General features: G+C 41.3%; 1 protein-coding gene across 3 annotated transcripts in view; it reads left to right on the forward strand.

Annotated features, from left to right (window-relative positions):
- Positions 1 to 2,715: 2,715 nt before the first annotated feature.
- Positions 2,716 to 23,922, forward strand: part of TLN2 (talin 2) — a 174,831-nt gene continuing 153,624 nt past the window's right edge. For all 3 annotated transcript variants that reach the window (XM_084293342.1, XM_084293344.1, XM_084293343.1), the window contains exon 1: positions 2,716 to 2,778. The gene's annotated coding sequence lies outside the window, so the exon portion shown is untranslated. The remainder of the gene's footprint in view (positions 2,779 to 23,922) is intronic.

Raw genomic sequence — 23,922 nt, forward strand, 5'->3', positions numbered from 1 at the left:
TCAGCATAAATGCCCCCCCCCCTTTTGTTTTTAAGCTATCTCTTTCAAGTTCATCTGTCCAAACCTAATGCAGTTATCAGTCTGGTTACAGCTTAGCCCAGCTTCTTCTAACCAGCTGTTTCTGTTTGTTTGTTTGTTTGTTGTTTTTTTCTTTTCCGAAGCAGTTTATTTTGCTGGAATTTTGCTTCCCGAGCCTTTTAAGTGACATCATTTCCACTGAGGTGTTTGAATTATTTTAGTAAATGGCAGAACACTCATTTATATAATGGGAGAAGGTTATTTTATCACTGTCAGTTTTCTCAATCTGCCATACCACAGTGGAAATGCATATGCTGATTCGCACACTCATACACACACACGCAATCCAATTTACATGCTTGGGGATGATTCATGTTGCATTTTAATGGATGTGTTCTGAGATAGTGATTTAAAATGTATTTGAAATGACAGATTAGAAAACTGTTTATAGCACACCTCATTGAAGGACCCTGTATGCATGCTTGACTAAGTTCTGCTTCACCTGAAACATCAGTAAATATGCCAGAATTGCTGTCATCCATGGGCTATTTTAAGTAGCAGATGCCTAAAATATTTTCATCAGGATTATCACAGGGCTATGAACAGGTAAGACAGCATTTATGGATAGTTTGTGTAGCTGTTTAATTCCTCTGGTTTGGGGGATTGCCTAACATCTGCCTCCCAAGCTGAAGGAATGTCCCCAGCCTTACTCTCCTACCTGACAACCACTGGAGAGCATCCCTGATGTGCATGTGCCAGTCCCAGTTTGTTTTGTACGAGCACGTAAGGTTGTTGTATCTCTGCTCTGGCAACGTACACAGCACACTTAGCACACTTACTGTTAAGGCTCTGGGGTTTGATGATTAGGGAGATGGAAAGGAAAAGCATTAGAACAGCTGAGATGGAAGGAAAACATAACTTCAGAAGTAAAGTCAGATGCCTGATAGAGTGTTTCAATTTTACAAATGTGTCTGAATACAGGTAAAGCAAAAAAAAATTCTTAAAAAAAAAAAAAAAGTTTATTTTTCTCATGTCATTACAAATCATAAACTTTACTTGTCATGGCTGGTAACTGTGACTGACATCTGATTTAATCTCAAGAGATCATTTTGTTATGCAGATATTCAGATCTCAAACTCAGCAGGTATGACTGGTAGAATTGGTTTAATGGTACTCCAGGAAACCAGTGGCAGACTGAATAGAAGTGAAATGAGAGGCCAAAAGATTTCTAGAAATGCTAGAGAAGTTTACACGAGTACACTGATGTAAGCATTTTCTCGTCCATCTCTATATCCACTGTACTGCAGTGAAAATAGGACTGTTCTTTATTACTGGAGTAACAAAAGCTGGATCCTCAAATGGCAGATTGATAGATCTAATTTATTATTAGAACATTATTCTTATATTACTATATATTTTATAATATTATTCTCGTGAATTATTACTGTACTGTACAAGCAAAAAAGGGGAAAAAAAAAAAAAAAAGTTATGTGCTGCAAAACAAGTCAATGGCTGGTTGCAAAGACATTAGGCAGTAAATGGGTCCAGACACACAGATGGGCTGGGAGTAGCCAGAAACTGAACTGGTACAGGCTAGCCTGGTCCCATCATTGCACTGCATACTACAGGAACATTTCACTGCTTGGTATTTTTGCTGGCATTTCAAAGAGGAGGTCTGGGGGGCATTGTGGTACAGAGGCTTACATGGCCTTCCTGTGAGCGGTCGGGCCGGGAGACCACAGGAGAGCACTCGTCCAAAATGAGCAATAGTCTAGAACTTGCGTGTTGGTATGTGCATGAACATGCAGGCTAGAGAAAGGTTAAAAAATGAGGCAGAAAAAGGCAATGCAGTGAAGTAAAGCAATGAGCTTGAGGAATTTTCTTTTGAAGTATTGTGGCCAGGAAATAAAGTAACACAGCACAGGAACAACGTTGGCGTGGCCGTCATGTATTTTGTGATGGCGAAGCTGATCTGTGTGCCGAACAAGGAAGGCTTCATCATGTTTGGCTGTGGGATGTTGAATTGTAGCGGATTCACTGACAGAGGCCCCGGTGTGCATGCAAGTAGCTCACGCGAGGGACTGGGTTTGCAGTCGCCTCCTTTCCCATACAGGTGTTGGCATGGAAACCACCTGTCCAGCCGTGAGGGCAGTGCCACAGTTAAAACAGGACCCTCTGAGGAACCCCAAACCCCTCCTTTGGAACCACAGCAGCCAAGTTCTCGCCGGTGGCGTTGCGAGCGCTTCACACAAGACCCGTGGGCGGTTTAGATCGCTGCGGCTGTGCTCAGGTGCTTGGCAGCCGCCGCCTCCCCGTCCCCGTCCCCGTCCCGGGGCTCCTCGTCCTGGCGGAGGAACGCGCCCGGCTCCCCCTGCCTCCTCCTCCCGCTCCTCCTCCTCCCTCAGGAGCGGCCGGGGAGCGCGGCTGGGGGCGGGCAGGGCGGCAGCGGCGCTGCCCACATCGCCTCAGCGGCTGCCGCGGGGCCGCTGCGGAGCGCTCAGGTACGGGCCCGGGGGCGGGCGGCGGGGCCGCGGGGCTGCGGGCCGGGCCGGGCCGGGCGGTCCCGGAGTGATGACGCGCTTCCTGCTCCCCCCCCGCCGGGGGTCTGCGCCTCGAGTCCGCAGCGGCGGCAGCTGCGGGAGGCGGCGGCGCGGGAGAGGGGCGAGGAAGGACGGGAAGGGAGGAGGAGGAGGAGGAGGAGGAGGAGAGCGGCGGGCTCGGGGCTCGGGGCTCGGCAGCGCCGCAACCACGCCGTTCCCGGTAGGAGCCCGCGGGGACCCCCGTCCTGCTCCGCCGGTGCCCGCTCCGTGCCGAGCCGAGCCGCCGGGAGGGGACGGCTCCGAGCCCGCTGCGGGCAGGGCAGGGCAGGGGGCGGCTGCCGCGTCCCGGTGGCGCTGCCCCACCGCAGCCCCGTGCCCCGGGGCCGGAGCGGCTCCCTCGGGGCTGCGGCCGGGTGGTGGGGGGCGGCGGCGGCGGCAGCGGCGGGGGGAGAAAGCTCTGTGCTCGCAGCACGCTGCAAGCGACGGCCTCACAAGGACGATCGTGCCGTGCATGCAGCTCCGTGTGTGTGTGTGTGTGGGTGGGTGTGTGTGGGTGTCCTCGAGCCTCGCTGCTCCCCGGCTGTCCCTCGCCCCGGGCTGCCCGGCGCGGTGCTCCCGCGGTGCTCCCCCGGTGCCTCCCCGCCGTGCCCGGGCACCCTCCTCCTGCCGGGCCGCCCTGCCCCGTGGCTGCGGGATGTGCTGGTGCCTCGGGGGGAACCCGCCCCGGGCTGGGCGCAGCGCCTGTCCTGCAGCTGGGGCTCCTGCTGTCTTCGTCTTCCGAGGGGCTCTGCCGTGCCGACCGGCAGCTTTGATTTATTTGGGTTCTGCATCGGGTTTTGTGTCAAAACACTGCTGCAGTGTCTAGCTGGAAAGACCATGGGAATGGTCAGTGATTCAAAAGCTCTGTCAGATTAAATAGCTGCCCGCTTTTCTCCAGCTCTTTTATAAGCTTATTTTACAGAGCTGTGTTTTAGAGCCAAGTTTGAGCCATGTTAAATTTCAAGCCAGAAGGCCAACTCTGGGTTTGAAAGCGTGGTACTTCAAAGCATCAGATCTGCATGGTTGAGAGAGCCCATTAACTATGGAAAATGCCCATATGATTAGAAAGCAAACAAACAACAGATCTACCAGATTGCTCTTGCTTATGTACCGCAACATGTATTTTTATGTGTGTGTCCATGTGTTCTAAGTATAGGTGAAAGCTTCCAGTGTTAGTTTTAAGAATACCTTACAAATCGTAGTAAGTGAAAAACTTTACCATTTGTTTGAGGTAATGGTCAGACGGTGCACCTGTTAGCTAGGTTGATGATGATTGACGTTGTCTGAACTGCTACTTTTGCTTTATCTTTCAAAATATGAAATATTTGAGGCAGTTCCTTGTGATTGAAGGCTACCACAGAGCTAGGAAAAAGCCTCTTGCTTCTGGCAAGTGTTTTTCATATGAGTTTAACAACAGTTCATTTAGCTCATTGGTACTGCAGAGCTAGAGAATTAAGCTGAATTTTCTTCCAGCTTTCCCATTTTTATTGAGCCTAAATAGGAGAAGAGCTCTTGTTTCTGGTTGTGAGTCTAAGTCTCCATGTTAGCTGTGACAAACTTGGTCAACATTTAAGTTTTGAATCTTTGTGTAAGACTTGATAATGAGTATAACAATTTCTAGTAGGATATCCATTTGTTTTATCATCCAAATTATAGCACTTTGCCCTGAATGCTTCTGAATAACTGTCCTGTGTGTTCTTAGAGTAACATCTGTTGCATGATATCATGTAATGGAATGTGGTACAGCTTAATTTAAGTTGATTTGAAACGTTGCCATTGCACTGTAGTAGTGCCTCAGAGGGCGAGAGGGTTTTTTTGAGGGGTGTGTATGTGATGGATTGGATAGGAGTAGAAGATGCTGAGAAACATCAATTTGCATTTGAACTGCAAAGGATTAAGTACTTTAACTCTGAGCTTGGTTTGCTGTGCAGTTTTTCTTAGACTTCTTTCATGATCTGCCAACTAATCTAATCACCAAATTCTACTTACATTAGGAAATGCATCTGTAGTTAAAAATATAACTGATTAGTGTAAAATAGCACTGCAGTCTATTCAATTCTTTTTTTATTTTTGGAGAGGGAGGTGTGGGCTTGACAGAAGTATCTGGCCATGGCATTGCTTGAACTGCATAATCTTCATGATGACTTGTTTTTTGCTGTGAAAAAAAAAAACTTTATCCGATATTGCTCTGGAAAGACTTGACCCAGCATAGCAAGGATGTTCTGAAGCATGCGTAGTTGGACTATGTCGCTTAGTATGCTTACCTGTAGAATATATATCTATCAAATCTGTGCAAATGTGAGGTCTGGGCAGCTTCCAAAAATGCCAGCACTTAATTAGTCATTACAGCTAGACAGGAGTAGACATCCACCTCCATTCCTTGTTGTGGCATTTTAGGGTCTGACAGCTGCTGCAATAGCAATACTGTGTGTTCGTGATGAGATGTGGGCAATGCTGCTTGCTGAACCATCATTCCAAGACATAATGTTAGCATTAAAATACCAAAAACAATGTTTGAAGTAATCCTCATCTCCTCTCTAAACTTTGGGGTTTTCAACAAACTGCCAAATGTGTAGACATCCTGATTTTTTTTTTTAAATAAACTAAATTTCTTGCTAAGTTCTCATCCAGATGTTGCTTTTGCACTGGATCATAATTAAGAAGGGGAGAGATGTGTGAGAGCACTGAATCCAGCTTTCCAAAATTCATTTTTTTCCCTGCTCATGAATCCTTTAAAGATTTGGCAAGTCTGTTTATACATGTGTCTGCAGACAATAGAATGCTGATGCAAATTGAGAAGAGCAAACAAAATGGTTGGGTGTTGTTGCAAAGCGGGGGGGGGAGGCTGTCTCAGTGTGTAATATTTTGCATGTTAGGTTTCATTTGTTTGCTTTTGCATTGCAGTATGTCAGTCAGAACACATGTTGCTGGTGTGTAGTTGAAGTTGTTTCTGGTAGTTTTGTCTGTTTGTACCCAAAGGAGAATGCCAGGTTTTCCTTAGTGAGTTTTCCTTTTGACCACATGTGGTAATAAGAACAATAAGTAAATTGAACTGAAGAACTTGTGGTGGCAGGGACGACGCAAATAAAACAGCAGAGCTTTTTTTTTTTTTTTTTTTTTCTTTTTCTGTTAGGCAGAATAGTTAAGGTCTTTTTATCCCTGGATGAGACTGTTAGGAGTATGGACATCACATCTCTTTTTAAGAGATAATCTTTTACTGATTTTAAGAGAGAATCTTTTACTGAGCTACTTAGACCTGTAAATGCAAGGCTGATCCTCACGATGCTGAAATTTTGGGCCTGCTCAGTTGTTAGAAAACTGTGGCCTTCTATCTCTGGATGCAATAGGCAGATGCCTTTCAAGTGAGGCTTGGCGATGAGCCTGTGGTTAGTTTTTGTGTTAATCTTGTAACTGTGAATGCTGATTTCTGTACCTGCTAATGCTGCTGAAAACCCATTTCATGGTAGTGGCAGAGAATCTTTTCCATGGGCGTGTTACGTGCACACATGATTATATTGGAATTGAGTTTGAATTAGCCTGCATACTTAAAGCAATTGTGATAACATTTTGATGTTTCCCACTTCCAGCTGCAAGTTGGTATTCCATCCCCTGAGATCCACCCCCTCAATTCTCAAAGCTCCAGTGCTTTTTTGCCAAAGCATATTCATAAAGCCAGAGAACACAGACTGACTTGACAACATGAGGGTGGCCATACAATAATAAGTCTTGTCTTAAAATATCTTTACAGTACTATGCTGTTGACTTCTTACTCGCAGTCCCTTTACTTGGCAGCAACCAGCTGAATTTCTGCCAAGGTGGGTCAGACAGGCACTTGAAACTGCCTCACTTGCATTCTCTGTAGGTAGCTCATCTTTCTGCGTTTGGGCAGCAGGAAGAAAGTGGCAACTGAAGTGAATTGTAAATGAACCTTGGGTCTTTCTGTCTGGCAGCTTTTGTAACGCTGAGATTTTATTTCCATAGAAAAGTGACATTTAACACAGGAAGGGGCCAGGAGGGTTTCACTCTTCTAAATCACAGCAAATAACCATTAGGGTGATGAAGAATTAGTGGTACTGTATGGGACATTCAGTTTTTCAAGCTGAATAACAATTTACATTTCTATCAGCTGAGGTAGAAGTGTTTGTTACTGCAGTGTGTCAGTGTTGAGTGGGGTGAGAACTTAAATGATAGGATTGTCTTCAGTTGAGGAAGGCCTTCAGAGCTGCATAGGGATTTTCTTAGCACACGTATGCTTGTATATTTGTGTCTAACAATCTCTTATTTTTCTTGGGAGCTGGTATCTGTAATATTGTACGTTTGCCTTTGTTGCAGATACGTGGAATCTAGCTTTTAATGTAGTCGATATACAGAGGTGGTATGTACTAATGGGAAAGCTGTTTCATTTTTTGGAATGTGATACTTGAAGTTCAAATGTAGACAAAATACATAAGCATAAAACAATCTTGAAAACTTACTGGTGGTAAAAATCTGGCTTGAATGTGTATTAGTGGAAACATTAATTAGCCCTAAAGGCATTGATGGGAAGTACCTCTTATCTTTGACTGTCCAATTTCAATATGCCAAGTACTGAGTTACAGGAAACAGCAAGGTGGTACTTGCTGGAGAGACAGAGAAGGAAATCAGGGAATGAATTTTTGGCAGAATTGATAATTCAACTGTGTTGAAGAAAAGACCGGTAGTAATCGATTTGGAGGGGTGGTGGTAGCAATGTGATGGTGGTGTAGAACTAATACACAGTGCATTAGACATGATAAAAATGTTGAAATAACAGGACAGAATTGAAATCCATCGATGGGCCTATAGATGGATGTATGAATAAATGAGGTCAGGAATCAGAACTTGAATGCTGCATTTCCCTGTAGCTTGCAAGTTCTGTGTTTCCTTGTAATCATCCTGTTTTTGGCCACAAATTTTCTTGTCTTAATTTTTGTTCCTGGTTTAAGGAAACATTTCCCGTTGGCAAGAGGTATCTGAGTTACCTGGGGAAAGGATCGAGTATTCGCTGCTGCTGCATGGCTGGACTGCAGGGTCAAGCAGAAAGAAATAGTGGCAGGCCTCCTGAGCCAGAATATCACTGAAGGAACTATTATGGGGAGGGAGAGAGAAATGCCCAGCTTCACTTTAAAACAGCAAAGGCTGTGGGAAATGAGATAATTTTGTTGTGATGTTTATAGCACTCCTGGGAAATGTTATGTGCATTAGCTTAAGATGTACAGTCCCCAGAGGAGAACCCAAGGTCTTATGTGCACCTACCCTGGAAAATGTTAATATTTTGAATTAAAAATTAAAAAAAATCATTGGCTGGTTTTGTGGTTGTAGGTAAGGCCTGGGTCAGTGTGGTTGTAGGTGAATTGCCTAATTCCATGTTCAGCTGCAGCATGATGCTAACCAGACTTAAAAGCAGCTGAGGATGCCAAGAGAAACATAACTGAATGTACAGAAGAAAAACCCATGAAGGAAGCGAGATTAACTGGATTTTGCCTAGTGAGGTGGGAGAGGCCAGACTGTGCATTAGCGAAAGCACAAAGCCAGGCACCAAGAGGACAGAAAGGGGATTGCAATGAGTTAGATGGGCCTTGTCTAAGGCCACTGCGTGTAGAAGATATAGTTAAGTATGGGATAAGTTCAAATGGATTCATGGGTTCTATATGGGTGAGTGACATTTTGTCCCTTGAGATACAAGAAAACAAAGGCCAGGGGCTAAACAGAACGAACCCTTCCCAGGAGCAGGAAATAGTTTCCTAGAGATGCTACCTGTATCCATTGCACTGCCTGTGGTAGTTGGAGAACATGGATGCTTGAGTTTTTCCTCCTTTTCTATGCTGCCCTGTTGTGTTGTCCAAGACAGCCACCTCGCTCCAGAAGAAGCAGATACTCAGCTCTTATGGGGAGACCCGTAGCTGTTCCTGAAAGAAAATGGTCCAGGCTTGAGAGATCCCATGGTAGTGATCACAAGAAACCATCCCATGTTAACACCAAGTCTTTAAGTACCAAAAAGTGCCATGGAAAACAATACTATGAAGCTTGATGATCTCGAGGAAAAGAATTACGTTTAGTAGCTGACCATGTAGTGGCACAGTATGGTTTACAAGTCCAGCTGTGCAAATCAGATAAAACCTGGGAATTTTTCATGTTGCAGGGTTTTGAGTGTGCCTAGCAGTGTTATGGTGTGTTATTTTTTTCTGTGTCTGGGGATCACGGTAACCATGCATTTGGAATTGTATTATCTGTCTTCATGCTTTACTTTGTAGGCAATTCATGGCAAACCCTGCGGTGTCTGGCCAGTGCTGTGCTAAAAACGCTGCAGGCCACTCCAGGTGACAAATACTCAGCAGCTGTACTACTTGGGGACAGAAATCGTGGAATCAGGCAGGCCTGATACTGGCCATGCTAGCCAACCATTTCTGCAATAGTTGCTCTGTTCATTAGTGTTAGGGAATCTGGTGCTTAATAAAATTATCAACTTTTTATGAAGTTGCTTTGGGAACTTCTGTAAGAGTCATCTTAACACAAAGCTCGGCAGCTGCTCGGTGTGTGTGTACATGTACATCCGTATTAAATCACTTTGAGTAGTCTGCTTCCTAAGCATGCTAACTACCCTGTTTTAACCAGATACTTGAGTTTTCTTTGGTTGAGGCTCTTTTTTTTCCCCTTCCATAGAGGAGGTTGTTACAAGGAGTACTGTTAGCCCAGCTCCAAACCAGAGATTACTGGTTTTATGAACAGTCTGGAACAAGGGATGCTCTTTGTTAGTAACTTGTGCCTGTTTTGATAAAAAAAAAAAAAATTATCTATGTTTGTTTGTTCATGGAGGTTCAAGTCATGTTCTCTTAGTCCGATTAATACTTTGTCTTTAGCTCCTTGTCGTTTGGTCTTGATAAAGCATCGCTTTATACAGTTTACCATGCTTGGTTGTCTGGCAAGCCTTGACCATATGAGGTATTTTTAATTCTGTAATTGGTGGGATGGTGATGGCATGCTATAGCCCATCGGTGTGGGTTTCTGAGTTTTCACGGTCTTGCAGTGGGGTAAGATCACTTGCTTGTTCTTATCTTCCAAAACTTAATTTTAGTCTGCAGCTTTGGGTGCTACTTCTTGCTTTGTGTGCCCTACACATGAACAACAAAACTTTTTTTTTCTTTTTTTTTTTTTTTCCTCACTTTGTGAGATCTAGTTCTAGTGTAAGTGATATATTACACATTTCCTTACATGGTAACTCGCAAGCTACCGATGAAGCCGTGAGTAGTGTTGTAGTCATGGTTAAACAGAAGTTACTGTGTTCAAATACTGATGATCAAAGCAGAGTGGGAAGGGGGATTTGAAGTCTGTTTGCTCAGGTGTTGAACTGAGGTGTTCAGGATCCTGTATTCTTGTATACCTGCATATTAGAAAAGCTACTAGCCATGCATTGATCCTGCTGGTTGATGCACATGGATTTTGAAGGAAAAACACAAATCTGCCACAGTATCTTTGCATGCAGCAACGCTTTTCAAGCGAGATGAGATGAATAAGATCATCTGTAGGGTCCCTACAGAGGGCCCTAAACCACTTGTGCATTTCCTTGGTTAGAATTCCTTGTCTTCACTTGCCTCACATTCTTGTACTTTAAATGGGCTGTTTGGTAGTGTGACCCCTGTGTGTTGTGTTAACAAACAAATTCTAATGATCACACCTTTGTGAAGTATGGCCTCGGGTCATGCCACATAAACTTTTAGAAGTAAGCATTCCTAAATAATTGAAGTATTTTTTTCTTTTGTCTAGGACTTCTAAGACAGGACAGTAATTCTTAACTCAGTTTGTTTGTTGGCCAACACAATGTAGTTTTCATCTTGCCTTAGGCTACAGAGCTTCCCTTAAAGATAAGTTTCAAGTACCTGCTAAACATCTGCTATCAGGCGGCAATACTGTCTTGGTACCCACCCAATAAGTGTATCTCTGCATGTACAGCTCAGCTTTTCGTAGCTGTCATGGGAGTTGTAAGGAATTAAACACAACTTCAGTCCCTGAAGAGGATGCAGAAGCAAGGTGGGCTTGCTGATAAGTCCCTTCGGTAAAAAGGGAAGATTAAGGAGGGAGTTGCTTTTTCAGTTGTTTACAAGGAACCTCATAAAACCAAAGGAAAAATTTAGAATGAGGACAGAAAATACATGGGTAAAAGAAAAGAGAGCAGTTTTTTGTTTTTTGTGTTTTGTTTTGTTTTTTTAACTGTAGCTTTGTAAAGACAGAAGATTTGCAGTATAGTGCAATTGGTATTGACTGATTGGTATTGATCTTTTATTTCCTTGACTCTATACTTAAAATTTCTTGCTCAAGTTGTACGTTACGTTATTTAAAATAAAATTGCATTACTACCTCTGAAGTAGTCTTTGTACTAGTATGATCAGACAGCGAAAGCAATCATCTTAACTTCTAGAAAGTCTGTTTCAATGTAGTGAGTATGTGGTACCAACATGTATTTCTTAAAGGCTTTTTTTTCCTTTTAGAGTTAAATTGTTTTTAAGAGGAGAGTCCCCAGTTTACCATATTTTATTTGTGACATTGTTCTATACATTTATTCTCTGGGATCCCTCTCTCCCTCATTCGGAATGGGTAAGAATAGCAGGAAGCAGCTGTGGGTGCTACTTCACATGACAGGTGAGTCAAGATGCTGGAGACATGTTGTGCAAGTGATGCTTACCTTCCTTCAGGTAAAACCACCTTCCTTGGTGTTCATTAGAGGACAATTGTTTGTTTGTTTGTTTTTCTGCCTGGTCAATTTAGAGATACTTGAAACATTTGTACTTGTTGGGAATTTGCTGTTGGAAATTCTAGCAATTCATATTTGAGATGTCTCCAACTGGCTTAGAATTAGAAAAGCTTTCTTCTGACAATACTTACAGAATATTCAAATGTGCGTAGGAAAATGCTCGTTACTCTGTACCACAATTAGGTAGTATGTAACTATGTACTTACTGAGTACTACGCTAATGAAGACCTAGTAGTTGTACAACAAAGCTTGTCTAAGAAGCGTGACTCTTGGAAGCAGCTGGTTGGATCTAGGCTTGGACAGTGCTGGTTGACAGAGCACTGTGAGTGTGTCAGTGACCACTAGGTAGGGAAACAATGGGCACATGTGATAGTGGAGCTGGAACAAGTAGGGCAGAGGTTACCCTTTCCTTCTGTTTCTTGGTTTTTGTTCTTTGGGGTTTAAGGAATGCTTGCATGAAAGCAACTCTTTCTTCAAAATGGGGCCAGACTGAAGTATTTGTATAAAAAACTTCAGGTGATATGGTTTGGCGAAGAATGTCAACAAGTGAACTTGTGTTACTGTTCAGCATACTTTGATTAGGTAATGCAAGTCTTGGGAACAAGGAAGTGAGATGTGAATGGTGTTGCAGAATCCTGGTGCTAGTTCTTTACCCTGGAAATTCAAGGGGTTATAACAAAGGATCTGTTTGTGTTCATCAAAAAAAGTAGTAGTGTCACGTGAAAGATGCAAGTCCTGACTAATAATTATTAGAGTGAATTCAGAGCAGAATTTCAAAAGCTAAAAATGTGCATTTCCAGCAACCCTTGGTTTCCATTGCAGCTTTGATATTTATTCAAGAAATAAAGTGGGGATCAAGGGCACACAATCAATAAGCATTGGCCTCTTTTAAGTGTGTGGTGTCCAGAGACATATAACCAGCTTTCTGGAGATATCCACGGTTAGATGTGTGAAGACTAAGGCATTTGTTTCTCCTTGTTTAGTTGCATCTACTTTGGAAGGCTTTCTTTGGCACGCAGAAGGGAAAAGGTTCTCACCTCTTCTGCAAAATCCTTTATGTAAAGAGGATACCTTTTAGGAAGGTTTTGACTATAATAGAAGTTCTGTCAAAGACGATTTCTGTATTATGTAAACTTGAAATTATATGTCGGATACATGAGCAGATAGTGGCTGTTGTTTCCACTCAAGGGGGGTGAGGTTTAAAGACTGTGTGCTTAACCATCTAATTGTTTAATAATAAAAATTGGCTAAGCCTTGATCTCTCATCTCAGTGTTATACTGCAAATGAGTGATACAGTGGTGTGTCTTCCTAGTGGGATGAGTCAAGAACTAAAGCATTTGAAATGCCTTTGCTTTAGAGGAGTCTGATTTTCGTGTGCTGGACGAAATAAGCTGATGATTATACTGCTCTGAGACGGTCTGGAAAAGTCTGCAGAGTGCTGCAGCTTATGAGTATAATAGATTACAATTTAAGTTTGCTTATATTGACAGTTAGTGGTTTCAAGTGGTCTCTTGGCTTGTTTGGCAGCAAGTCTTGCAATAGTTAATGTCTCATGCAGCTAAACAAAGAAGCAGTCTTTCTTGGGTGTTTGGAAGAAATATATAGGCCAAAGGCAGTGCTCACCAAGTAGCACAGAAAATGAATTTGTCAGTAACATGGCTTTGAAATCCCCGAATCAGGAAAAGAGGAAAAGAATCTAATTGTTTCATGTATCTTCTGTTGTCCTGCTGTATCTTCTGTTTAATGATTTCAAATACATAGCAACTTAGTGTTACATAAAACAAGGTGTAGGTAGGAGGTGGTTTCCATGCTTCTAACTTCAAATGAAGTGTGTTGATACCATCTCTCATTGAATGGGGTTGGTCCAAGTTCCAGTCCTACTGGAATAGCTGTGCAATGGTGTTTGTGCTTACTGTTTGTTTATTGAGGTGTTGCTAACAATTACACAAGATAGAAGTGCAAAATGAAGTTTGACAGGGCTCAGTAGCAACTACAGGATCGTGAACACTAAGAAAAATGGTGTTCAACTTGCTAGGGCCCTAGGTTACGCCTAGGATGTAAGGATTTAGGTTTACAACTTGGAAAAGTGCATCTCTAGGTAATGTGGAAGACTGCATATACAATGCAAAACTGGTTTACACTTGATATTTGTAAGAAGGACTGCAGTAGCATTCAAGCAAAGAAAGCTTTTTTGATTGTATTTTAAGAAGGTAGGGCTACCCTTGTCTTATGACTGTTACTATGCTTGACGACAGTGCAGATTATTCATGAGGTGGTCAAGTTGTGTTTTCTGTCACATATACTTATGATGTTCTCTTCTATCGAATGCAGTTTTTCTGTTATCCATGGAAGCAGTTGAAGTCTTTGAAATACAATGGGAATCTGTGTACCTGTAAGTATGCAGAACCGTTGCACCCTCTATCAATGAATCACTGGCATCTATTTTTTGTTTCTGCATTCTCATTCTCTCCCTCTCCCTCTCCCTCTCTCTCTCTCTCTCTCTCTCTCTCTGGGAAAAGTGAGCTTGGTAGTTTAAGGCCAAGTTCTCCTGTCACTTGATATTTCGCTCTTTTCGCATGTAGCCAACTGTGGATTCCAGGGCGCTGCTGGGGATCAGAGCTGGGTAGCCATGTGGGCAGGACTGATGTGGTTATACATGCTACAGTCTAAGTCCTCAACTTAGCACAGTATTTTCAAATTGTTGCATAAGTAAATTAAAAAAAAAAAAAAAAAGCAAACAGTTTCCAGATGTGCCCCATCAGGTTTGGCTGATGATAGATGTTACTTTAAGTGTATTCAACAGATGCCATGCCTAACATTACTGTAGTAGGGATTTGTTTCCTGTACATCTGACATTCAGAATCCAGTTGTGTCCATGGTATCACTGAATAGGAATTACCAAAAATATAATTCAAATGTAGTAACATATTTTTATGAAACTATTTGTTAGCAGGATAAAACGAAGACTATATAGATGAACAAGACTATTGCATTTAACGCTGGCGTTTTAGGTTAAGAACGTCTGAAGCCCATCTTATTATAGGCTCAAATATCCAAAGTACTGGCCTAATAATCCGAAAACCACTTTGGCAATACTTGTTCAAGAACTTGTTACTGATGATGCTGTACGTGACAAATTAGCTATTTTTTGATAATGAAAGTGCAGCTTTTAACCTTCATGGGTGAATTGCTATCTATCACAACGAATATTGAAAACCAAACCTAATGATACTGAGCTAGGTTGTGTAGCTAATGGTATTTTGTCTTGATAGCTAGCAATTTGGGAAAGATTAAAAGTGTGTTGTATCCATTTTACCTGCGAGTGTGTTCCTTTGTATTCAAGAGGATATAATTGACCTCATCTTGCAGTGATGTGTAACTTTTAGTATATTTTCTTTCAGCTTCCTGAGTGTTAATATCACTTTGACTGGGAGGCTTTTAGCATCTGACATGCTCTCTACTTGTGTGTTGTTTAGCATTTTATAGGTTCAAATTCTGTTAAACTTAGTTAAGATGAGCTGTTATGTGTGTGCTTTTAATTTTCTTGTTCATTTTTAGCGGCAAAAAGAGGAAGCTTTAAGATTTTGTTAATTTTGACTTGTACTTGGAATATGAGGAGCCCATTTTTTGGTGCATTGTAACTGTATCATGTATACTTAAGATGAAAGTCTGTTAGCCTTTGTTACTACTTATCGCAAAACTCAGAAATACATTTCTTGGATTTTGGTGTTAATCTTTTGTTTCTTAAATACCTGTTTTTTCTTATTTGTGAAGCTTTAATTTTTAGGGCAAATATGTACGTGTTTTTCCTTTTTCTTGCCTTCCTTCCACCCTTCCCAATTGTTGATGTGGTAAACACTCCCAAAATATTTAGTAGCTGCATACTGGAGTGCAGCCTGTAAAAATAAAGGTGTCATTCCCTGGAAAATGAACGCCTGCAAGCACTGCTGCAGTTACTGTCCTATTTTCCTATTTTGAGAAGAGCAAATCCTATTATACTTCAACTTCAATAATTTTGTCTCTTCAACTAGGTGTTTCAAGACTTCAGATGAATGCCATTTAAAAAAAAAAAAAAAAAAGAAAGAAAGAAGCAAACAAAATCAACAACAACAAACCCTCACAAATTCAGTGTCCAGTTATCAGGGATAGAGCACTTGGCCTCTGTAAAAAGCTGTTTTCTTTGATGGTTGGCAGATCACAGGACAGATAGCTGCTCTTTGATTCTCCTTTTGCTACTCTAAATAGGGAGCATGTATTTCAATTGCTTGGTGCTAATACTAAAAACAAGCCTTGCTTTTTCGTGTTGGGTGTGGTTTACAAGAAGTACTTAGTTCCAAATCCTGGTGAGAAGAGCTCATTACCGAGTTGTTCCAGCAGCACGGAGATGCACCATCCAGACAGAACAGTTGTCATTAATTCCACTTTCTTCTCAGTTCATTATGTTCTGTGTGGAGATAGGGAGTTTATTCATGGATTAGCAGGTATTGATAGCAACAATTCTGCAAGGTTCAGATCTTACATTAAGGGGGTAGGGATTAGACTTCTATGCAGTGAGGAGCCTAACTTTGCTGTGGAATCTTAAATCCTGTGTGGCAGTGCACACAAGAAGTAGAGTGAAGCTGGGGGTGCTTGTGTTATATGAGTGACTGGCTTCTCATCTCTTTCTCAAATACAATTTTTTGATATACTTAGATCATGTAAGGTTGTTGATTGGACCAGTGTAAATCTTCAAGGTCCATTAAAAGCTGGATTCTACCCCTTACATTACATTTTAAAGCAAATCTCACCAGCACTTAGTATAATTTCATGCATGCTTTTCTCTGGAAGTCTTTTTGTTTCCATTCAAGAGTAGGTAAAGCGTTTGCTGTTGGTACCAGGTTGTAATAGTTGCCTTATCAGAAGACATGAAACTTCTCATGCAGAACTCTGATCACTTCTGTGCTAAGCTTTGTAGTAAACGTGGTTGTAAAGCCTGTTTCTTCCTTCAGGTCAGCAACAAAAATGCAGGTTCTGTGCTGGTTCTTGTGCTGGCAAAGAATTTGTGGTGATTCCAACAGAGCAGCAAGCTGATGTTCATTCTCTTGCATGCAGGAGCATCTACAAACCAGCCTCCTGACGAGTAGCTGCAGTGCTCACTGCCATGCACTTTTTCCAGGAATTAATACCATAAATGATCTATAGTACAACACTTAGCTTCTTGATGCAGTTAGGGCAGAAAAACATTTGGGCAATGAGTTGACAGAAGACTTGTTTGACTTGCAATGTGCCTAGCAAATAAAATCCCCTCCTAACTCTTCAAAATTCAAAACATTCTTACGTTCGTAATTTGAAGTAGTGTTAATTAGTTTGACATTAGGACGGAAGTCATGATCAACAGTGTGCTTTGATATTTATTTTTATATTTTTTTTGTTATTTTTATGGGTAAACAAATAGATGTCATTAATGTTCCCCACTTTTTTGAAGTTGGACTAGAAGCTGGAGACTCCCTTTGAAAGAATGTTTCCTAATGTTGAAGTTTGCTTTCTGAAGGATACTTGCAGCCAAACAACATTTTCAAATAAGCCAGAGTAATGCAAAATCTATTCCTACAGCTGATAAGGAAACTGGTGTTGGTTGTGCTTCCTTACTCCACATTTCAATGCCAGCTACTTCAGAGTTCATTGCATTTGGCATTAAAAGAAATGACACACAGAACACGAACTGCTGACTTTGTTAGTGGTTTGTTGTAGAGATGGTCAGTGTAGTTTGTCTCTCCAGTTTATGAAGTTTTCCAATTGTTGCTTTAGAGCATTTTATTTGAAATACTTGTGCTTTTTGTTTATTTCTCCCTTCCCAGCAGAAGTAGCTTAGAGAATTGAGTATTAATTTGGAAACGACCTTACTTGCCTTCATTTATAAATAGCAGTGAGAAAGAAGGGGATTCCCCTGCTGCTCACACCCCATTCATAGCTTCCTTTTTCTGTTCAAACTGTGTCTTACAGTGTGCTTTGACTTCGAGTCCTCAACAAGTTGCAACAAATTCAGATGTACTCCAAAAACAATGCACTTTGGGTCATAAGCTGGGAAAGTCACTATGATATGTGTTTATTTTATTTTATTTTATTGTTTGTTTTTGTTTTGTTTGCTTTTTGCCTGGGACAGGATAAAAAAATTAGGTAACAGGAGACTTGTTTAAATGATTCTTTTGATATTAATAGCTACATGTTATTTTGTGTATTTCATGCATTGATCTGCTATGCCTGAAACTTGAAGAAAATAAATCTTGAATGGGTGATAGAAAGGAAAAAACTTTTTGTTTATATTGCTTTCCCTTGCATGGCTATGGTTCTTGTACTGCAGCTGTCATGGAAGCTAAGTTCTTGGAATAAATGATGAAGAAACTTTACAATGTTTTGATGTGTGTTCTTTCTTTAACATTAAAAACGAAAAAAATCTTCAAAACTGTGATATAAAACATTAATAAAAATGCACTCTTATTAAATCAGGTATTTTAGTATCACTATTGCTAAGTGTTCTGAACCATTCAGTTACAAATATTGCAGTGCTAGTTAGTTGATAATTGTCTTACTAAAATGTAGCTTTGGCCAAATACAGGTAGGTGCTGGCATTTACCTTGTATGCCATCTTCAGATCTTACTACTTATATCTCTGACTTTGCAATGCAGTAAGTGTTGGTGTGTTGGAAGCAGCTGGTTACTTAAAACATGATTGATACTTGATCTAGATCCTTGATCTTGAAAGTAATACCACTGGGACAACAAGAGTCCTAAGTCAGCGATTTCTAGTGGACTGAATGAAAAACACCTGTTTGCTGCACTGCTGCGTAAAATGTTCTGTATCTGGCAGGTGGATGATAAAGCAGAGTTAGTGGTGATGATGTGATTCAGTTGTTTAAGGGAAAATGGAGTTAGCTTGGTTTCTAACTTGACTTAAGGGATAATGAAACTCATTTGGCATAGGTATTTGTTTTATATCATTTATCAAATCAAGGTACGAAAGCTGTGGGAGAAATTAGAATTAGTCTGAAAAAGGTGAGCTGCGAATAGCCTCATGCCAGTCCTTCTCTATCCTTTCAGTCACTCTCATCAGACAAGCTAAAATCAGATTTGTCTGATTCAGCCTCTCCATGACTGACACAACTAGGTCAGGAGCAGTGATTGTTTTTGCACAGCATCTCTTGCTCATGCCCCGCTTCCCTACCCCCATCCCTTGGGTGCCCATTGGAGTGTAATTCTCCCTTAGATATTGGACATTTTGTAATTTCACGTCTCGGATCTTTGTCACCTATGTCTTTTAATTCACAATGCTGGACCTAAGACTGCTGAAACAGTTAAGAACTCAGTCCTTCAGATGTGATCATTGTTTTCTGTTCCCTTCTGCTGGCTTCAGTACTCAGTCTTTGATTCTACACTCAGATCTGTTCCTAGGTTTTCATGCTGTCAGCAATACTAGCCAGAATCTTCTTTTTCACTGAAGATACACTGGAAGTAACATGATTCATGAAAATCAGTACTTAACTTTTCATTTATTTTAGTTTCAGGTGAGAAATCTGCCTGCTAATATAATGTTTAGTTGGCTTAAAACTTTTTTTTCGTTTTGTTTTGTTCTTTCTATGCTGTTACGTTCAGTACTCTGTTGAACTCAGTTTCATGGTATTTTGAGAGTACCACTGAGGGAATGTAATTTTTCAGCAGGGCTTGATATTGTGGACCCTTAAGCTGTTGCAGTCAACCTCAAAAACTCCAACACGTAAACTTATTTGTTAGCGTGGCAAGAGCTAGAACTTTTGTTTTTCAGGTTTTGTTAATGAGCATGGTTACAGTTACGAGCAGATGAGTTCTCAGTAAGCCTATCTTTTGGCTGCAATTCAGTTGTTGAATGTAAAAACTGAGGGGGTATGCACTGGAAGTGCCTACATAGCATAATGTATGACGTCCTGATGGCTTTCCTAAGCAAAGTTATTTTTAGGGCAATGAGGCAGGCAGTATCTCTACAGGCGTTACTGTGCATACATGGCTTGTGAAACATGATTTGTAGTAATAGGGTTCTCAGTGAAGAAGCTACAGCTATCAGGAGACCTGGATCTTACATGTTGCTGTTTGTTGGACTTCACTCCAGCTGTATGCAATCTTTATGAGTCACTAATGCCTCATGCAGGCAGCTGGTTGACCAGTAACATCACTCCTTTGAGAACTGAAAAAAATAAAACTAATTGTAGAATCTCTTCTGTTAGGACCTGAACAGGCCTGCCCAGAAACCCTCTAACACCTTAGTTTTAGCTTTGAATACCTCACAGCTTTAGCTTTGAATGCCTCTGTGGGCATTATTTTATAACTTGCTAGGCAACATGCTGTTAAAATCTTGCTATCGCTTTAGTTAACTTTATATCTACTCAATTTTAAGTGACTGAAACCCAGAAGTATTGTCATTGTTGGTTATTGTTTTCTATGCGCCAGTTCTGGTGCACAGGTCTAGAGGTGGCTCCGTAATTGTGTACTGCATCTGTAATATGTTGGTTAGAGCCTGGAGAACTTACAAGCTTGTTAGGCATCAAACAATGGTTTGAAAATAGTTATGTCCCCTGGGTGGACTAGTGGGGAAATTCCAGCTGCACAATTGAAAGTACAGTGGAAAAACCCTTAGGAAGTAGACTTGAAAGTGAGTTGAATAGTCCATGTCCTCAGTTCTTGATCCTTAAGGTCAAAGGAGATGTGCCTACAATTTTCCCTTACCTGTTCATGCATGTGGGCATGACACATATATATGTGTGCACACAGAGCTAACCTCAAGTAAGCAATTGCTGAGTCCTCTGCTCTGTCCAGTAGAAGAATGGATTTACAGAAGCTGTGGCCTGTCACTATAGAAATCCCTGTGAAAGACCTAGGTTGGTTTGATATCTGAGGTCTACTTGCTTTTCCCTCTGTTTCTTCTCCTAGCATTACCAGGCTCCCCATATGAAGCAAGGAGGGTCTGTAGCTCAGGCTTGGCATCGATTTAGTTGGTAGCTGTGCAATCAACTCCATTCACAGAGCTGTTTCTTATGTGTGAATGAAGGTGGAAATGCTATATGCATTTTTCAGAACTATGCGACAGGACAATTTTTTTTGTTGTAAGGACAGAAATGCAAGGTATCAGAAGTCAGTGGCATTGTTTAATAAGGGAGAAGCTGCTCCCTTATTTATAGTTGCCTCAAAAAATGGAGTTTTACATCTTCCTTGCATTCCCTTTTCTCCTGAGCTTCCCAGCTATTGTGGGAACTCCACGTGTCAACTACAGTGTATAACGCACCTGTGTTTTAGGAGTGTAGTGAGAAAAGAGGTTGCTTGGACTTGCCCGTGTGAGAGAGGAGAGGCAAACGATGTGAACAAGAGACCTGCGGCATGAGGTGGGTGGCAATGTTGAGCAAGAAATCTAGAACATGGACAAGAAGGGATGAAATGTGAGGATGAAATGTCACTTTCTGAATGAGGGGTGGGGGTTATGGTGCCAGATGTGAGATCAGTTTTTATAGCCACTGGTAAAGCTGTAAAAGCAGCAGAGCAGTTTATTTCAGAATGTTAAGTATTTTTGGTCAGAGCTTTTTGATGGACAAGGTACTAGTATCAGGCAGTGACAGGTAAGAAGTCCTAGTAATTAGTCCAGGGTTTTGGGTAGGATGATTACACTTTAGTACTTCTGGTTCCTCGATCTTCTCCCACTCTGTGGCTGAAAAGCTCTGTCTAGAGGGATTCCTCCCTCACCTCATCACAGGTTGCTGATAGGAGGAGAAAAGTCCAAAGTCGTCTTCACCTGAATTGTTACCAAGTTTAAACACCTGGAATGTGGGGAAAATCTAGACAAATGAGACTGCTTTGATATGAGTTTGTCTTGTGGTTATGAACTTTTTTTGGATGCACAAAGACAGCTTTTGGGCTTGAACTGTCAAATGGCTGAAATATTAAAGATGTATTTTTTTTTTGGTTGAATAGCAGCCTTTGTTTCCAAAAAGCATTACAGAAACTTGAATCACCCATTTAGTCTTTAAGAGAAAGATTGTAGACACTCCAAATTCTCTCTTAAGGCCAACTTCTCTTTTCTGGTAACGTGCACGCCCTGTGAACAGATATTTGCCATTAAGCCAGGACTGTTACTTTCATTTGCTACTTCCCAACTGTTAGTTGCTGAAACCAATCTCTCTTCTTTTTCACTGTTCTCCTTAGCCAATTCTCTTCTCTCTCCCATGTAGCTCTTCATCTTTCCAAGAAAGGGTTATGGATTTTAAAGGTAGATGAAGGGGAGAGTTTGCTCTGTGGTGGCCATGAACAGAAATACTGGAGCTTCTCTTGCCTAACTTAGGTCGAGAAGCAACAGGCACAAATTGAAATACGGAAAGTTCCATCTGAACATGGAGAAAAGCTTCTTGACTGTGAGGGTGCCCAAGTACTGGCAGAGGTTGCCTGGACAGGTTGTGGTGTCTCCTTCTTCAGAGATATTCAAAACCCATTTGGATGTGATCCTGTGCAACCTGCTGAAGGTGACGCTGCTTGAGCAGGGGAGTTGGGCTAGATGACATCTAGAGGTCCTTTCCAACCTCAACCATTCCGTGATTCTGTGACTGAAGAGAGCAAGTGTCTGAAAGGTAAAGGATAGTGGTTTGGGTGCCTAGGGGTTTTATGGCTGTCTTTGTTTTAAGGTTCCAGCAGAGGTTAGCTTCTACAAGTTGGACAGCAAAGCTGCTGTTCTTCAAACATTTGAAGTGTTTTTTGCATTCATAGAGCTAAGTTTTAGATGAGCTGTAATTCAGAACTGTGGAATTGGAGTAGAGTTGGTGCTGCTGGTATTGTTAGCTCAGCAGCATGATGGGTTAGCTTTTTTGTAGTACTGAGTACAAATATTATTTACAGAAATGAACTGGTCGCCTTACTGCTCTTCTCCTACCTCTGTTGGTGATCTCTGCCCTACTTTAAGCTTATTTGTTCTAATACTTTTCCTTAAATAAAGTAAAATAATCAAACTGAATACAGAATAGCTTGGTAAAGAAACCTTGAACCCATATGTTTTCTATGGGGAAAATAAGAAAAGCTTAAGTCATTATTTTGCCTTTGGTTAAATATATTTGAATGTGACACTACTGTCAAAATTGATGCTGTTGATTCTCCAGACCATATATTTAGGAATTTTCCTTGCAAATGTCTGGTATATAGAGCTGGTTAATAGAAGCAATCACTTTTGTCACTTGAAATACTGCAGTGAGATGCCTTTCATGCTTACAGAAAGTGTTTGTCTCAGATCTGAAGTACAATCTTATTCAAATCTACTTTTTGCTGCACAACAACAAATTCCTTAGGGAAGCCTTAGTGGGAATTTTGAAATGGTCTGAGGAAGCAAGACTAAAACCTTTATGTATAAGGTTTTAGAATAAGATGGGGGGAGATGCGGGGGGGGGGGGGGGGGGGGGGCGGAGAGGAAGGGAGGAGGATGTTAACAGTGGAACCTTTTTGGTTTTAATGCTGTTCAGATTCTTTGCAGTGCAATCGAAGTTGCTGGTCTCAACATGCTCATTAATATGTGAACAATTATCTGACACTCAAGTAGACTAAAAGCATCTGTTTTAAGCTACTAGTAAATATGTTTGTGGTATATCCAACACTTCTTTTAAGGTGGAGAACAGTTAATGCATTAACTCTTCAGCTTTGACAACTTACTGACAAACTTGTATCTTGTAAATGTGAAGCCGCTAATAGTTGAAGACCTTTATGCTGATGCATTCCAGTTGCCTTGCACAAATGTGTGGGGTGGGCCTTCATTCTGTGCTTGAAACTTATTAACAAAGCCCCTATTTATTCCAAATGAATGGCAGCTAAATAAAGTAGGCTGCAATAGTTTTATCTATGGCATTTATAAGGAGTTAAGGCTTAAATGAGAGCTAGGAGAAGGACAAAGCCAGCTATCATTCCAGAGCAATGTAGCTTGCAAATACGCCTGGTTTTGTTGTAAGCCAGGCTGTTTTCGTGTGTTCACAAAGGTCTGTGCTGGGTAACAACCTGCACTGCAGACTGATGATGAGGACCTTTGGCACCTATAGCATCTGTGAAACTAGAAAGATAGGTTCATATGTTTATAGGGAACCTGCTTATTCAGTGCTTCTTCAGCTATCATAAAACATGTTGCTAAGACATGATAAATTCAGTTGTCAGTAACATATAAGCTACTGGGAAAATTTGACTTGTTTCAACACTGGGAAGATGTTTCATATTAAATGTTCTAGGGATAGGATGGTGAATCTTTTGCTATCCTACACTTTAGCTTCTTTAGCTACCAGTATAGAAAGGATGAGTCTTCTCTGGTTACAACTGTACAGCTAAGAAAATAACGTGCAGTCTCCCCAGATATGAAAAAATCATTCTCGGGCACAAATGTAGAAAGCAGAGGTGACTTATCATATCCAGTAGGCTAAGAAAACACTATTCCTTTCTACATGTGTCTTGAAGTCTTTTATAAGCATTGCAGTGAAGTATCTGTAGTCTTCGTGTAAATTCATTAGTCTTATTCCTTTCATTCCTGTAGATGCATGATA

This window comes from Netta rufina (genome assembly GCF_964035555.1).
Source record: "Netta rufina genome assembly, chromosome: 11".
NCBI lineage: Eukaryota > Metazoa > Chordata > Aves > Anseriformes > Anatidae > Netta > Netta rufina.